General features: G+C 46.3%; 6 non-coding genes and 1 pseudogene across 6 annotated transcripts; all 7 read left to right on the forward strand.

Moving 5' to 3' along the window:
- The first annotated feature begins 1,810 nt into the window (after positions 1-1,810).
- On the forward strand, positions 1,811-2,001 carry LOC130298481 (U2 spliceosomal RNA). The gene has a single exon (XR_008849834.1). It is a non-coding gene; the product is annotated as a U2 spliceosomal RNA (small nuclear RNA).
- A 2,089-nt stretch (positions 2,002-4,090) lies between these two features.
- LOC130298466 (U2 spliceosomal RNA) lies at positions 4,091-4,187 on the forward strand (annotated as a pseudogene).
- A 796-nt stretch (positions 4,188-4,983) lies between these two features.
- On the forward strand, positions 4,984-5,169 carry LOC130298521 (U2 spliceosomal RNA). Its single transcript, XR_008849866.1, has one exon. It is a non-coding gene; the product is annotated as a U2 spliceosomal RNA (small nuclear RNA).
- A 2,082-nt stretch (positions 5,170-7,251) lies between these two features.
- Positions 7,252-7,442, forward strand: LOC130298483 (U2 spliceosomal RNA). Its single transcript, XR_008849836.1, has one exon. It is a non-coding gene; the product is annotated as a U2 spliceosomal RNA (small nuclear RNA).
- Positions 7,443-9,529: 2,087 nt separating this feature from the next.
- LOC130298484 (U2 spliceosomal RNA) lies at positions 9,530-9,720 on the forward strand. Its single transcript, XR_008849837.1, has one exon. It is a non-coding gene; the product is annotated as a U2 spliceosomal RNA (small nuclear RNA).
- A 2,094-nt stretch (positions 9,721-11,814) lies between these two features.
- LOC130298485 (U2 spliceosomal RNA) lies at positions 11,815-12,005 on the forward strand. Its single transcript, XR_008849838.1, has one exon. It is a non-coding gene; the product is annotated as a U2 spliceosomal RNA (small nuclear RNA).
- A 2,088-nt stretch (positions 12,006-14,093) lies between these two features.
- Positions 14,094-14,284, forward strand: LOC130298486 (U2 spliceosomal RNA). The gene has a single exon (XR_008849839.1). It is a non-coding gene; the product is annotated as a U2 spliceosomal RNA (small nuclear RNA).
- Positions 14,285-15,436: the final 1,152 nt, after the last annotated feature.

Here is a 15,436-nt window from a genome sequence, read left to right on the forward strand (position 1 = left end):
TTGATAGCGGGTGGGTGCTGAATGTTCCTAATTGACAAAATAAGATTAATGCTTATGAAGAAATATAAAATCTCATCCCTTCCCCAATATCGCGCCACACCCCTACCCCTTAATTCCCTGGTTGAACGTGATGGACATATGTCTTTTTTCGACCGTACTAACTATGTAACTATGTAACATAACATGGGGGGGGGGGGGTCTCCTGGCTGTTCACACAGGTGTGTCATTGCTGTACATTGACCATGCATTGCTTCTGTGGTATTGCAAAGGCAAAGACAAATGCTTCCAGCCATCCATTGCACTAATGGATTGGTCATCAGCTGGCTGTCTATGTCCCGCATCAATATAGACCAAAGTACAGAGGGTTAGGCTATGCTATTGTGCACCTACCTGATGCATCAGAAGGTGCGAGGCCCTTGCTAAATTCTGTGCACAGACTTTGAGATCTATGCTTTAGACTGTATCTAAACCTGCTCCAACATGGACTGACATTCTGGCCTACTTTCAGCCGATGCGACTTGTCTGTCGCTGAACAGTCGCTTTTTATGTATTCAGCACCTATGTATAATGTTGTAAAAATGCTCTAGAAGCTAAAGTCGCAGAAATGTCACACATATTTGGCCTGCAACTTTCTGTGCGACAAATTCAGACAGGAAAAATCAGTATAAATCCTTAGAAAATTATCCCCCAGTGTCTCCATCTGCTGGCGGTATTGAATAAGCATTGCTGCACTGATGGGGTATGCATTAGACGAAAAAAAAGAAGAAAAAGAAGAATAATACGCCCAGAAAAGAGGCGAAAAGGAGAAAAACGTAAAAAAACGTGAAAAAAAAGTAAGAGGAAGAGAAGGGAAAAAAAGGTGGAAATGGGTTTAAAAGTGATTTCGGCGGAGAAATATATATATATATATATATATATATATATATATATATATATATGCGCACACACACACATAGATATAAACGTATTCTCCGTTGAGATATTGCAGCCGCTGCTGTGTCCAGGCCCAGGAGCCTTAGCACTGTGCTGTGATGTCACTCAATACCACTGACATCACTAGGTGTAAACAACATCTCTCCTTTGCTGTGTATGTGACTATGGAGCTGTTTGGTGATGTCGTCTATTACGGCCTTCATAGAAGCAACAGGAGATTGTTGCATCCATCTTGAACCCTCAGAACTACAGTGCTATGATGTCACTCACTTCCACAGGCCTTGCAGAGTGTAAACAACAACAACCCAGCTTTGTTGTGTATGTAACCAAAGGGATTTGTGATGTCACCTAGAACCTTCACAGCAGCGACAGCTTTATGAGGAGCATCAGCACTGCTCTGCCTGAGCAGAACCATCACCGCCATAGGTTGTCAAATAACCCGGATTTAACCCACACAGGTAAGTCCAATGGGGTGCAGGCATGTCCTCTATGCTTACAGCTTCCCGTGGGTGTTGGTTTGATACCGTTTGGGGACAGCCAAGGAGGCATCTGCAGGCAACAAAGGTAGGTGTGTGCTTGTGTGTGTGTTTCCTATGCAGATCCTAAGCCCAGTGTCACATGCAAGTAGGAGGAGTAAGAAGGGTTCCTGGCAAATCCGGGTTATGGATTGCATTTAAAAAGGCCCCGTGGGAGTGCAATGGGCCCCTGTCTTGCTGCTTAGCAATAATGGTATGGGTTTAGGTTCTGCTGTGTGTACTGGTGGTTGACTGCCCCCCAGCCCAGAGTGTGCATGGAAAATTGTCTGGCAGCCTCCCTGACAGCAAGCAGTGATAGTGCCCATGAAGGGGACCTTGTTGGGCCCGCCCCTTTCACGGTTATCGCTTCTCGGCCTTTTGGCTAAGATCAAGTGTAGTATCTGTTCTTATCAGTTTAATATCTGATACGTCCCCTATCTGGGGACCATATATTAAATGGATTTTTGAGAACGGGGGCCGATTTCGAAGCTTGCTTCCGTCGCCCTATGCATTGACCCGATATGGCAGTATCTTCGGGTACAGTGCACCACCCCCTTACAGGGTTAAAAAGAAAGATTCCTACTTTCATTGCTACCTGCTTGCTGGCTAGCCAGCTAGCCAGCCCTGTGGGCCTTGCTGCTGCTGCAGCCAATAAACAAAAGGTGGTGCTGCTGCTGCTTCTGCTGCTTCTGCTTCTGCTTGTGTCTGGCCCCTGTTGGAGCGTCCAGGCACAGGACTTCTGCTGCTGCTGACTAAATGGCCTCCTTAATTGGATCATTTGAGTAGCCAGCACACCTGTGCAGGTAGGGCATGACATGATAGGCAGCTGCCTTGATAGCGGGTGGGTGCTGAATGTTCCTAATTGACAAAATAAGATTAATGCTTATGAAGAAATATAAAATCTCATCCCTTCCCCAATATCGCGCCACACCCCTACCCCTTAATTCCCTGGTTGAACGTGATGGACATATGTCTTTTTTCGACCGTACTAACTATGTAACTATGTAACATAACATGGGGGGGGGGGGTCTCCTGGCTGTTCACACAGGTGTGTCATTGCTGTACATTGACCATGCATTGCTTCTGTGGTATTGCAAAGGCAAAGACAAATGCTTCCAGCCATCCATTGCACTAATGGATTGGTCATCAGCTGGCTGTCTATGTCCCGCATCAATATAGACCAAAGTACAGAGGGTTAGGCTATGCTATTGTGCACCTACCTGATGCATCAGAAGGTGCGAGGCCCTTGCTAAATTCTGTGCACAGACTTTGAGATCTATGCTTTAGACTGTATCTAAACCTGCTCCAACATGGACTGACATTCTGGCCTACTTTCAGCCGATGCGACTTGTCTGTCGCTGAACAGTCGCTTTTTATGTATTCAGCACCTATGTATAATGTTGTAAAAATGCTCTAGAAGCTAAAGTCGCAGAAATGTCACACATATTTGGCCTGCAACTTTCTGTGCGACAAATTCAGACAGGAAAAATCAGTATAAATCCTTAGAAAATTATCCCCCAGTGTCTCCATCTGCTGGCGGTATTGAATAAGCATTGCTGCACTGATGGGGTATGCATTAGACGAAAAAAAAGAAGAAAAAGAAGAATAATACGCCCAGAAAAGAGGCGAAAAGGAGAAAAACGTAAAAAAACGTGAAAAAAAAGTAAGAGGAAGAGAAGGGAAAAAAAGGTGGAAATGGGTTTAAAAGTGATTTCGGCGGAGAAATATATATATATATATATATATATATATATATATATATATATATATGCGCACACACACACATAGATATAAACGTATTCTCCGTTGAGATATTGCAGCCGCTGCTGTGTCCAGGCCCAGGAGCCTTAGCACTGTGCTGTGATGTCACTCAATACCACTGACATCACTAGGTGTAAACAACATCTCTCCTTTGCTGTGTATGTGACTATGGAGCTGTTTGGTGATGTCGTCTATTACGGCCTTCATAGAAGCAACAGGAGATTGTTGCATCCATCTTGAACCCTCAGAACTACAGTGCTATGATGTCACTCACTTCCACAGGCCTTGCAGAGTGTAAACAACAACAACCCAGCTTTGTTGTGTATGTAACCAAAGGGATTTGTGATGTCACCTAGAACCTTCACAGCAGCGACAGCTTTATGAGGAGCATCAGCACTGCTCTGCCTGAGCAGAACCATCACCGCCATAGGTTGTCAAATAACCCGGATTTAACCCACACAGGTAAGTCCAATGGGGTGCAGGCATGTCCTCTATGCTTACAGCTTCCCGTGGGTGTTGGTTTGATACCGTTTGGGGACAGCCAAGGAGGCATCTGCAGGCAACAAAGGTAGGTGTGTGCTTGTGTGTGTGTTTCCTATGCAGATCCTAAGCCCAGTGTCACATGCAAGTAGGAGGAGTAAGAAGGGTTCCTGGCAAATCCGGGTTATGGATTGCATTTAAAAAGGCCCCGTGGGAGTGCAATGGGCCCCTGTCTTGCTGCTTAGCAATAATGGTATGGGTTTAGGTTCTGCTGTGTGTACTGGTGGTTGACTGCCCCCCAGCCCAGAGTGTGCATGGAAAATTGTCTGGCAGCCTCCCTGACAGCAAGCAGTGATAGTGCCCATGAAGGGGACCTTGTTGGGCCCACCCCTTTCACGGTTATCGCTTCTCGGCCTTTTGGCTAAGATCAAGTGTAGTATCTGTTCTTCTCGGCCTTTTGGCTAAGATCAAGTGTAGTATCTGTTCTTATCAGTTTTCATGCTGGTGGGGATGGGTGCTGCATGGAGGATGCAGGTGTACCAGGGCTTTCCGGGGCTGGTTCTGAGGAATCAGCTCGACGGCTGCCCCGATGTGACCTGTTCCCTCCGGGTCTCGCCATGAGGCTGAGAGGGTCTAGAGCCGAGGTACTTTTGTGCCTCGGGGAGTGGTGACCCCGAGGTGCCGAAACTCACTGGGAGAATAGACTCACTGAGTTGAAGCACGGGCACCATAATCTCTTCACCTTGTGGCACTCACCTCTTGATTCCCGGCCTTCTGGCTAGGATCAGAGAAATTTTTATAGATCCGGCCGGATGTCCGGGCAGTATATCTGCACACATTCACTTATTTATTTCTTTTTTGTCTCACTGTGTCACTTTTTGCGTGTTGTGTGTTCACAGGATTGGTCAGGATGCGGTAGCCCTTCTGGGTGTCCCTCCTGGCGGTCTAGGGGAGGTGTGTGTGGCCATTAGGTTCCGCACCTCCCTGCAAACACCCCGGGTACTCCTGCTTTGGCAGGGTACCTACCGTAATCGGCTCTGCGGGCAGATACCTTGGCTAACGCCAAGGGGGATGCCGGGAGCATTTGTGGTCCCCTAGTAGCTTCGGCGAAAAGGGACATCGAACCTGGAACCTCGCAGGTACCTTTTGGTCCGGAGGCGAAGGGTAAGGTTTGTTGGGGGGCCTCTCTCCTATCGGAGAAGGGCTTGCGATAGACCGCATCCTTTGTGCACGTTTTTTTAGTGTAACACGTTTGCACTTTTTCTTGCACTTTGGGTGAATCGAAAGCACGTTCCTCGGCTTTAGATAAAAAAAAAAAAAAAAAAAATCTGTTCTTATCAGTTTAATATCTGATACGTCCCCTATCTGGGGACCATATATTAAATGGATTTTTGAGAACGGGGGCCGATTTCGAAGCTTGCTTCCGTCGCCCTATGCATTGACCCGATATGGCAGTATCTTCGGGTACAGTGCACCACCCCCTTACAGGGTTAAAAAGAAAGATTCCTACTTTCATTGTTACCTGCTTGCTGGCTAGCCAGCTAGCCAGCCCTGTGGGCCTTGCTGCTGCTGCAGCCAATAAACAAAAGGTGGTGCTGCTGCTGCTTCTGCTGCTTCTGCTTCTGCTTGTGTCTGGCCCCTGTTGGAGCGTCCAGGCACAGGACTTCTGCTGCTGCTGACTAAATGGCCTCCTTAATTGGATCATTTGAGTAGCCAGCACACCTGTGCAGGTAGGGCATGACATGATAGGCAGCTGCCTTGATAGCGGGTGGGTGCTGAATGTTCCTAATTGACAAAATAAGATTAATGCTTATGAAGAAATATAAAATCTCATCCCTTCCCCAATATCGCGCCACACCCCTACCCCTTAATTCCCTGGTTGAACGTGATGGACATATGTCTTTTTTCGACCGTACTAACTATGTAACTATGTAACATAACATGGGGGGGGGGGGGTCTCCTGGCTGTTCACACAGGTGTGTCATTGCTGTACATTGACCATGCATTGCTTCTGTGGTATTGCAAAGGCAAAGACAAATGCTTCCAGCCATCCATTGCACTAATGGATTGGTCATCAGCTGGCTGTCTATGTCCCGCATCAATATAGACCAAAGTACAGAGGGTTAGGCTATGCTATTGTGCACCTACCTGATGCATCAGAAGGTGCGAGGCCCTTGCTAAATTCTGTGCACAGACTTTGAGATCTATGCTTTAGACTGTATCTAAACCTGCTCCAACATGGACTGACATTCTGGCCTACTTTCAGCCGATGCGACTTGTCTGTCGCTGAACAGTCGCTTTTTATGTATTCAGCACCTATGTATAATGTTGTAAAAATGCTCTAGAAGCTAAAGTCGCAGAAATGTCACACATATTTGGCCTGCAACTTTCTGTGCGACAAATTCAGACAGGAAAAATCAGTATAAATCCTTAGAAAATTATCCCCCAGTGTCTCCATCTGCTGGCGGTATTGAATAAGCATTGCTGCACTGATGGGGTATGCATTAGACGAAAAAAAAGAAGAAAAAGAAGAATAATACGCCCAGAAAAGAGGCGAAAAGGAGAAAAACGTAAAAAAACGTGAAAAAAAAGTAAGAGGAAGAGAAGGGAAAAAAAGGTGGAAATGGGTTTAAAAGTGATTTCGGCGGAGAAATATATATATATATATATATATATATATATATATATATGCGCACACACACACATAGATATAAACGTATTCTCCGTTGAGATATTGCAGCCGCTGCTGTGTCCAGGCCCAGGAGCCTTAGCACTGTGCTGTGATGTCACTCAATACCACTGACATCACTAGGTGTAAACAACATCTCTCCTTTGCTGTGTATGTGACTATGGAGCTGTTTGGTGATGTCGTCTATTACGGCCTTCATAGAAGCAACAGGAGATTGTTGCATCCATCTTGAACCCTCAGAACTACAGTGCTATGATGTCACTCACTTCCACAGGCCTTGCAGAGTGTAAACAACAACAACCCAGCTTTGTTGTGTATGTAACCAAAGGGATTTGTGATGTCACCTAGAACCTTCACAGCAGCGACAGCTTTATGAGGAGCATCAGCACTGCTCTGCCTGAGCAGAACCATCACCGCCATAGGTTGTCAAATAACCCGGATTTAACCCACACAGGTAAGTCCAATGGGGTGCAGGCATGTCCTCTATGCTTACAGCTTCCCGTGGGTGTTGGTTTGATACCGTTTGGGGACAGCCAAGGAGGCATCTGCAGGCAACAAAGGTAGGTGTGTGCTTGTGTGTGTGTTTCCTATGCAGATCCTAAGCCCAGTGTCACATGCAAGTAGGAGGAGTAAGAAGGGTTCCTGGCAAATCCGGGTTATGGATTGCATTTAAAAAGGCCCCGTGGGAGTGCAATGGGCCCCTGTCTTGCTGCTTAGCAATAATGGTATGGGTTTAGGTTCTGCTGTGTGTACTGGTGGTTGACTGCCCCCCAGCCCAGAGTGTGCATGGAAAATTGTCTGGCAGCCTCCCTGACAGCAAGCAGTGATAGTGCCCATGAAGGGGACCTTGTTGGGCCCGCCCCTTTCACGGTTATCGCTTCTCGGCCTTTTGGCTAAGATCAAGTGTAGTATCTGTTCTTATCAGTTTAATATCTGATACGTCCCCTATCTGGGGACCATATATTAAATGGATTTTTGAGAACGGGGGCCGATTTCGAAGCTTGCTTCCGTCGCCCTATGCATTGACCCGATATGGCAGTATCTTCGGGTACAGTGCACCACCCCCTTACAGGGTTAAAAAGAAAGATTCCTACTTTCATTGCTACCTGCTTGCTGGCTAGCCAGCTAGCCAGCCCTGTGGGCCTTGCTGCTGCTGCAGCCAATAAACAAAAGGTGGTGCTGCTGCTGCTTCTGCTGCTTCTGCTTCTGCTTGTGTCTGGCCCCTGTTGGAGCGTCCAGGCACAGGACTTCTGCTGCTGCTGACTAAATGGCCTCCTTAATTGGATCATTTGAGTAGCCAGCACACCTGTGCAGGTAGGGCATGACATGATAGGCAGCTGCCTTGATAGCGGGTGGGTGCTGAATGTTCCTAATTGACAAAATAAGATTAATGCTTATGAAGAAATATAAAATCTCATCCCTTCCCCAATATCGCGCCACACCCCTACCCCTTAATTCCCTGGTTGAACGTGATGGACATATGTCTTTTTTCGACCGTACTAACTATGTAACTATGTAACATAACATGGGGGGGGGGGGGGTCTCCTGGCTGTTCACACAGGTGTGTCATTGCTGTACATTGACCATGCATTGCTTCTGTGGTATTGCAAAGGCAAAGACAAATGCTTCCAGCCATCCATTGCACTAATGGATTGGTCATCAGCTGGCTGTCTATGTCCCGCATCAATATAGACCAAAGTACAGAGGGTTAGGCTATGCTATTGTGCACCTACCTGATGCATCAGAAGGTGCGAGGCCCTTGCTAAATTCTGTGCACAGACTTTGAGATCTATGCTTTAGACTGTATCTAAACCTGCTCCAACATGGACTGACATTCTGGCCTACTTTCAGCCGATGCGACTTGTCTGTCGCTGAACAGTCGCTTTTTATGTATTCAGCACCTATGTATAATGTTGTAAAAATGCTCTAGAAGCTAAAGTCGCAGAAATGTCACACATATTTGGCCTGCAACTTTCTGTGCGACAAATTCAGACAGGAAAAATCAGTATAAATCCTTAGAAAATTATCCCCCAGTGTCTCCATCTGCTGGCGGTATTGAATAAGCATTGCTGCACTGATGGGGTATGCATTAGACGAAAAAAAAGAAGAAAAAGAAGAATAATACGCCCAGAAAAGAGGCGAAAAGGAGAAAAACGTAAAAAAACGTGAAAAAAAAGTAAGAGGAAGAGAAGGGAAAAAAAGGTGGAAATGGGTTTAAAAGTGATTTCGGCGGAGAAATATATATATATATATATATATATATATATATATATATATATGCGCACACACACACATAGATATAAACGTATTCTCCGTTGAGATATTGCAGCCGCTGCTGTGTCCAGGCCCAGGAGCCTTAGCACTGTGCTGTGATGTCACTCAATACCACTGACATCACTAGGTGTAAACAACATCTCTCCTTTGCTGTGTATGTGACTATGGAGCTGTTTGGTGATGTCGTCTATTACGGCCTTCATAGAAGCAACAGGAGATTGTTGCATCCATCTTGAACCCTCAGAACTACAGTGCTATGATGTCACTCACTTCCACAGGCCTTGCAGAGTGTAAACAACAACAACCCAGCTTTGTTGTGTATGTAACCAAAGGGATTTGTGATGTCACCTAGAACCTTCACAGCAGCGACAGCTTTATGAGGAGCATCAGCACTGCTCTGCCTGAGCAGAACCATCACCGCCATAGGTTGTCAAATAACCCGGATTTAACCCACACAGGTAAGTCCAATGGGGTGCAGGCATGTCCTCTATGCTTACAGCTTCCCGTGGGTGTTGGTTTGATACCGTTTGGGGACAGCCAAGGAGGCATCTGCAGGCAACAAAGGTAGGTGTGTGCTTGTGTGTGTGTTTCCTATGCAGATCCTAAGCCCAGTGTCACATGCAAGTAGGAGGAGTAAGAAGGGTTCCTGGCAAATCCGGGTTATGGATTGCATTTAAAAAGGCCCCGTGGGAGTGCAATGGGCCCCTGTCTTGCTGCTTAGCAATAATGGTATGGGTTTAGGTTCTGCTGTGTGTACTGGTGGTTGACTGCCCCCCAGCCCAGAGTGTGCATGGAAAATTGTCTGGCAGCCTCCCTGACAGCAAGCAGTGATAGTGCCCATGAAGGGGACCTTGTTGGGCCCGCCCCTTTCACGGTTATCGCTTCTCGGCCTTTTGGCTAAGATCAAGTGTAGTATCTGTTCTTATCAGTTTAATATCTGATACGTCCCCTATCTGGGGACCATATATTAAATGGATTTTTGAGAACGGGGGCCGATTTCGAAGCTTGCTTCCGTCGCCCTATGCATTGACCCGATATGGCAGTATCTTCGGGTACAGTGCACCACCCCCTTACAGGGTTAAAAAGAAAGATTCCTACTTTCATTGCTACCTGCTTGCTGGCTAGCCAGCTAGCCAGCCCTGTGGGCCTTGCTGCTGCTGCAGCCAATAAACAAAAGGTGGTGCTGCTGCTGCTTCTGCTGCTTCTGCTTCTGCTTGTGTCTGGCCCCTGTTGGAGCGTCCAGGCACAGGACTTCTGCTGCTGCTGACTAAATGGCCTCCTTAATTGGATCATTTGAGTAGCCAGCACACCTGTGCAGGTAGGGCATGACATGATAGGCAGCTGCCTTGATAGCGGGTGGGTGCTGAATGTTCCTAATTGACAAAATAAGATTAATGCTTATGAAGAAATATAAAATCTCATCCCTTCCCCAATATCGCGCCACACCCCTACCCCTTAATTCCCTGGTTGAACGTGATGGACATATGTCTTTTTTCGACCGTACTAACTATGTAACTATGTAACATAACATGGGGGGGGGGGGGTCTCCTGGCTGTTCACACAGGTGTGTCATTGCTGTACATTGACCATGCATTGCTTCTGTGGTATTGCAAAGGCAAAGACAAATGCTTCCAGCCATCCATTGCACTAATGGATTGGTCATCAGCTGGCTGTCTATGTCCCGCATCAATATAGACCAAAGTACAGAGGGTTAGGCTATGCTATTGTGCACCTACCTGATGCATCAGAAGGTGCGAGGCCCTTGCTAAATTCTGTGCACAGACTTTGAGATCTATGCTTTAGACTGTATCTAAACCTGCTCCAACATGGACTGACATTCTGGCCTACTTTCAGCCGATGCGACTTGTCTGTCGCTGAACAGTCGCTTTTTATGTATTCAGCACCTATGTATAATGTTGTAAAAATGCTCTAGAAGCTAAAGTCGCAGAAATGTCACACATATTTGGCCTGCAACTTTCTGTGCGACAAATTCAGACAGGAAAAATCAGTATAAATCCTTAGAAAATTATCCCCCAGTGTCTCCATCTGCTGGCGGTATTGAATAAGCATTGCTGCACTGATGGGGTATGCATTAGACGAAAAAAAAGAAGAAAAAGAAGAATAATACGCCCAGAAAAGAGGCGAAAAGGAGAAAAACGTAAAAAAACGTGAAAAAAAAGTAAGAGGAAGAGAAGGGAAAAAAAGGTGGAAATGGGTTTAAAAGTGATTTCGGCGGAGAAATATATATATATATATATATATATATATATATATATATATATATATATATGCGCACACACACACATAGATATAAACGTATTCTCCGTTGAGATATTGCAGCCGCTGCTGTGTCCAGGCCCAGGAGCCTTAGCACTGTGCTGTGATGTCACTCAATACCACTGACATCACTAGGTGTAAACAACATCTCTCCTTTGCTGTGTATGTGACTATGGAGCTGTTTGGTGATGTCGTCTATTACGGCCTTCATAGAAGCAACAGGAGATTGTTGCATCCATCTTGAACCCTCAGAACTACAGTGCTATGATGTCACTCACTTCCACAGGCCTTGCAGAGTGTAAACAACAACAACCCAGCTTTGTTGTGTATGTAACCAAAGGGATTTGTGATGTCACCTAGAACCTTCACAGCAGCGACAGCTTTATGAGGAGCATCAGCACTGCTCTGCCTGAGCAGAACCATCACCGCCATAGGTTGTCAAATAACCCGGATTTAACCCACACAGGTAAGTCCAATGGGGTGCAGGCATGTCCTCTATGCTTACAGCTTCCCGTGGGTGTTGGTTTGATACCGTTTGGGGACAGCCAAGGAGGCATCTGCAGGCAACAAAGGTAGGTGTGTGCTTGTGTGTGTGTTTCCTATGCAGATCCTAAGCCCAGTGTCACATGCAAGTAGGAGGAGTAAGAAGGGTTCCTGGCAAATCCGGGTTATGGATTGCATTTAAAAAGGCCCCGTGGGAGTGCAATGGGCCCCTGTCTTGCTGCTTAGCAATAATGGTATGGGTTTAGGTTCTGCTGTGTGTACTGGTGGTTGACTGCCCCCCAGCCCAGAGTGTGCATGGAAAATTGTCTGGCAGCCTCCCTGACAGCAAGCAGTGATAGTGCCCATGAAGGGGACCTTGTTGGGCCCGCCCCTTTCACGGTTATCGCTTCTCGGCCTTTTGGCTAAGATCAAGTGTAGTATCTGTTCTTATCAGTTTAATATCTGATACGTCCCCTATCTGGGGACCATATATTAAATGGATTTTTGAGAACGGGGGCCGATTTCGAAGCTTGCTTCCGTCGCCCTATGCATTGACCCGATATGGCAGTATCTTCGGGTACAGTGCACCACCCCCTTACAGGGTTAAAAAGAAAGATTCCTACTTTCATTGCTACCTGCTTGCTGGCTAGCCAGCTAGCCAGCCCTGTGGGCCTTGCTGCTGCTGCAGCCAATAAACAAAAGGTGGTGCTGCTGCTGCTTCTGCTGCTTCTGCTTCTGCTTGTGTCTGGCCCCTGTTGGAGCGTCCAGGCACAGGACTTCTGCTGCTGCTGACTAAATGGCCTCCTTAATTGGATCATTTGAGTAGCCAGCACACCTGTGCAGGTAGGGCATGACATGATAGGCAGCTGCCTTGATAGCGGGTGGGTGCTGAATGTTCCTAATTGACAAAATAAGATTAATGCTTATGAAGAAATATAAAATCTCATCCCTTCCCCAATATCGCGCCACACCCCTACCCCTTAATTCCCTGGTTGAACGTGATGGACATATGTCTTTTTTCGACCGTACTAACTATGTAACTATGTAACATAACATGGGGGGGGGGGGGTCTCCTGGCTGTTCACACAGGTGTGTCATTGCTGTACATTGACCATGCATTGCTTCTGTGGTATTGCAAAGGCAAAGACAAATGCTTCCAGCCATCCATTGCACTAATGGATTGGTCATCAGCTGGCTGTCTATGTCCCGCATCAATATAGACCAAAGTACAGAGGGTTAGGCTATGCTATTGTGCACCTACCTGATGCATCAGAAGGTGCGAGGCCCTTGCTAAATTCTGTGCACAGACTTTGAGATCTATGCTTTAGACTGTATCTAAACCTGCTCCAACATGGACTGACATTCTGGCCTACTTTCAGCCGATGCGACTTGTCTGTCGCTGAACAGTCGCTTTTTATGTATTCAGCACCTATGTATAATGTTGTAAAAATGCTCTAGAAGCTAAAGTCGCAGAAATGTCACACATATTTGGCCTGCAACTTTCTGTGCGACAAATTCAGACAGGAAAAATCAGTATAAATCCTTAGAAAATTATCCCCCAGTGTCTCCATCTGCTGGCGGTATTGAATAAGCATTGCTGCACTGATGGGGTATGCATTAGACGAAAAAAAAGAAGAAAAAGAAGAATAATACGCCCAGAAAAGAGGCGAAAAGGAGAAAAACGTAAAAAAACGTGAAAAAAAAGTAAGAGGAAGAGAAGGGAAAAAAAGGTGGAAATGGGTTTAAAAGTGATTTCGGCGGAGAAATATATATATATATATATATATATATATATATATATATATATATGCGCACACACACACATAGATATAAACGTATTCTCCGTTGAGATATTGCAGCCGCTGCTGTGTCCAGGCCCAGGAGCCTTAGCACTGTGCTGTGATGTCACTCAATACCACTGACATCACTAGGTGTAAACAACATCTCTCCTTTGCTGTGTATGTGACTATGGAGCTGTTTGGTGATGTCGTCTATTACGGCCTTCATAGAAGCAACAGGAGATTGTTGCATCCATCTTGAACCCTCAGAACTACAGTGCTATGATGTCACTCACTTCCACAGGCCTTGCAGAGTGTAAACAACAACAACCCAGCTTTGTTGTGTATGTAACCAAAGGGATTTGTGATGTCACCTAGAACCTTCACAGCAGCGACAGCTTTATGAGGAGCATCAGCACTGCTCTGCCTGAGCAGAACCATCACCGCCATAGGTTGTCAAATAACCCGGATTTAACCCACACAGGTAAGTCCAATGGGGTGCAGGCATGTCCTCTATGCTTACAGCTTCCCGTGGGTGTTGGTTTGATACCGTTTGGGGACAGCCAAGGAGGCATCTGCAGGCAACAAAGGTAGGTGTGTGCTTGTGTGTGTGTTTCCTATGCAGATCCTAAGCCCAGTGTCACATGCAAGTAGGAGGAGTAAGAAGGGTTCCTGGCAAATCCGGGTTATGGATTGCATTTAAAAAGGCCCCGTGGGAGTGCAATGGGCCCCTGTCTTGCTGCTTAGCAATAATGGTATGGGTTTAGGTTCTGCTGTGTGTACTGGTGGTTGACTGCCCCCCAGCCCAGAGTGTGCATGGAAAATTGTCTGGCAGCCTCCCTGACAGCAAGCAGTGATAGTGCCCATGAAGGGGACCTTGTTGGGCCCGCCCCTTTCACGGTTATCGCTTCTCGGCCTTTTGGCTAAGATCAAGTGTAGTATCTGTTCTTATCAGTTTAATATCTGATACGTCCCCTATCTGGGGACCATATATTAAATGGATTTTTGAGAACGGGGGCCGATTTCGAAGCTTGCTTCCGTCGCCCTATGCATTGACCCGATATGGCAGTATCTTCGGGTACAGTGCACCACCCCCTTACAGGGTTAAAAAGAAAGATTCCTACTTTCATTGCTACCTGCTTGCTGGCTAGCCAGCTAGCCAGCCCTGTGGGCCTTGCTGCTGCTGCAGCCAATAAATAAAAGGTGGTGCTGCTGCTGCTTCTGCTGCTTCTGCTTCTGCTTGTGTCTGGCCCCTGTTGGAGCGTCCAGGCACAGGACTTCTGCTGCTGCTGACTAAATGGCCTCCTTAATTGGATCATTTGAGTAGCCAGCACACCTGTGCAGGTAGGGCATGACATGATAGGCAGCTGCCTTGATAGCGGGTGGGTGCTGAATGTTCCTAATTGACAAAATAAGATTAATGCTTATGAAGAAATATAAAATCTCATCCCTTCCCCAATATCGCGCCACACCCCTACCCCTTAATTCCCTGGTTGAACGTGATGGACATATGTCTTTTTTCGACCGTACTAACTATGTAACTATGTAACATAACATGGGGGGGGGGGGGGTCTCCTGGCTGTTCACACAGGTGTGTCATTGCTGTACATTGACCATGCATTGCTTCTGTGGTATTGCAAAGGCAAAGACAAATGCTTCCAGCCATCCATTGCACTAATGGATTGGTCATCAGCTGGCTGTCTATGTCCCGCATCAATATAGACCAAAGTACAGAGGGTTAGGCTATGCTATTGTGCACCTACCTGATGCATCAGAAGGTGCGAGGCCCTTGCTAAATTCTGTGCACAGACTTTGAGATCTATGCTTTAGACTGTATCTAAACCTGCTCCAACATGGACTGACATTCTGGCCTACTTTCAGCCGATGCGACTTGTCTGTCGCTGAACAGTCGCTTTTTATGTATTCAGCACCTATGTATAATGTTGTAAAAATGCTCTAGAAGCTAAAGTCGCAGAAATGTCACACATATTTGGCCTGCAACTTTCTGTGCGACAAATTCAGACAGGAAAAATCAGTATAAATCCTTAGAAAATTATCCCCCAGTGTCTCCATCTGCTGGCGGTATTGAATAAGCATTGCTGCACTGATGGGGTATGCATTAGACGAAAAAAAAGAAGAAAAAGAAGAATAATACGCCCAGAAAAGAGGCGAAAAGGAGAAAAACGTAAAAAAACGTGAAAAAAAAGTAAGAGGAAGAGAAGGGAAAAAAAGGTGGAAATGGGTTT

This window comes from Hyla sarda, unplaced genomic scaffold (assembly GCF_029499605.1).
Source record: "Hyla sarda isolate aHylSar1 unplaced genomic scaffold, aHylSar1.hap1 scaffold_1002, whole genome shotgun sequence".
NCBI lineage: Eukaryota > Metazoa > Chordata > Amphibia > Anura > Hylidae > Hyla > Hyla sarda.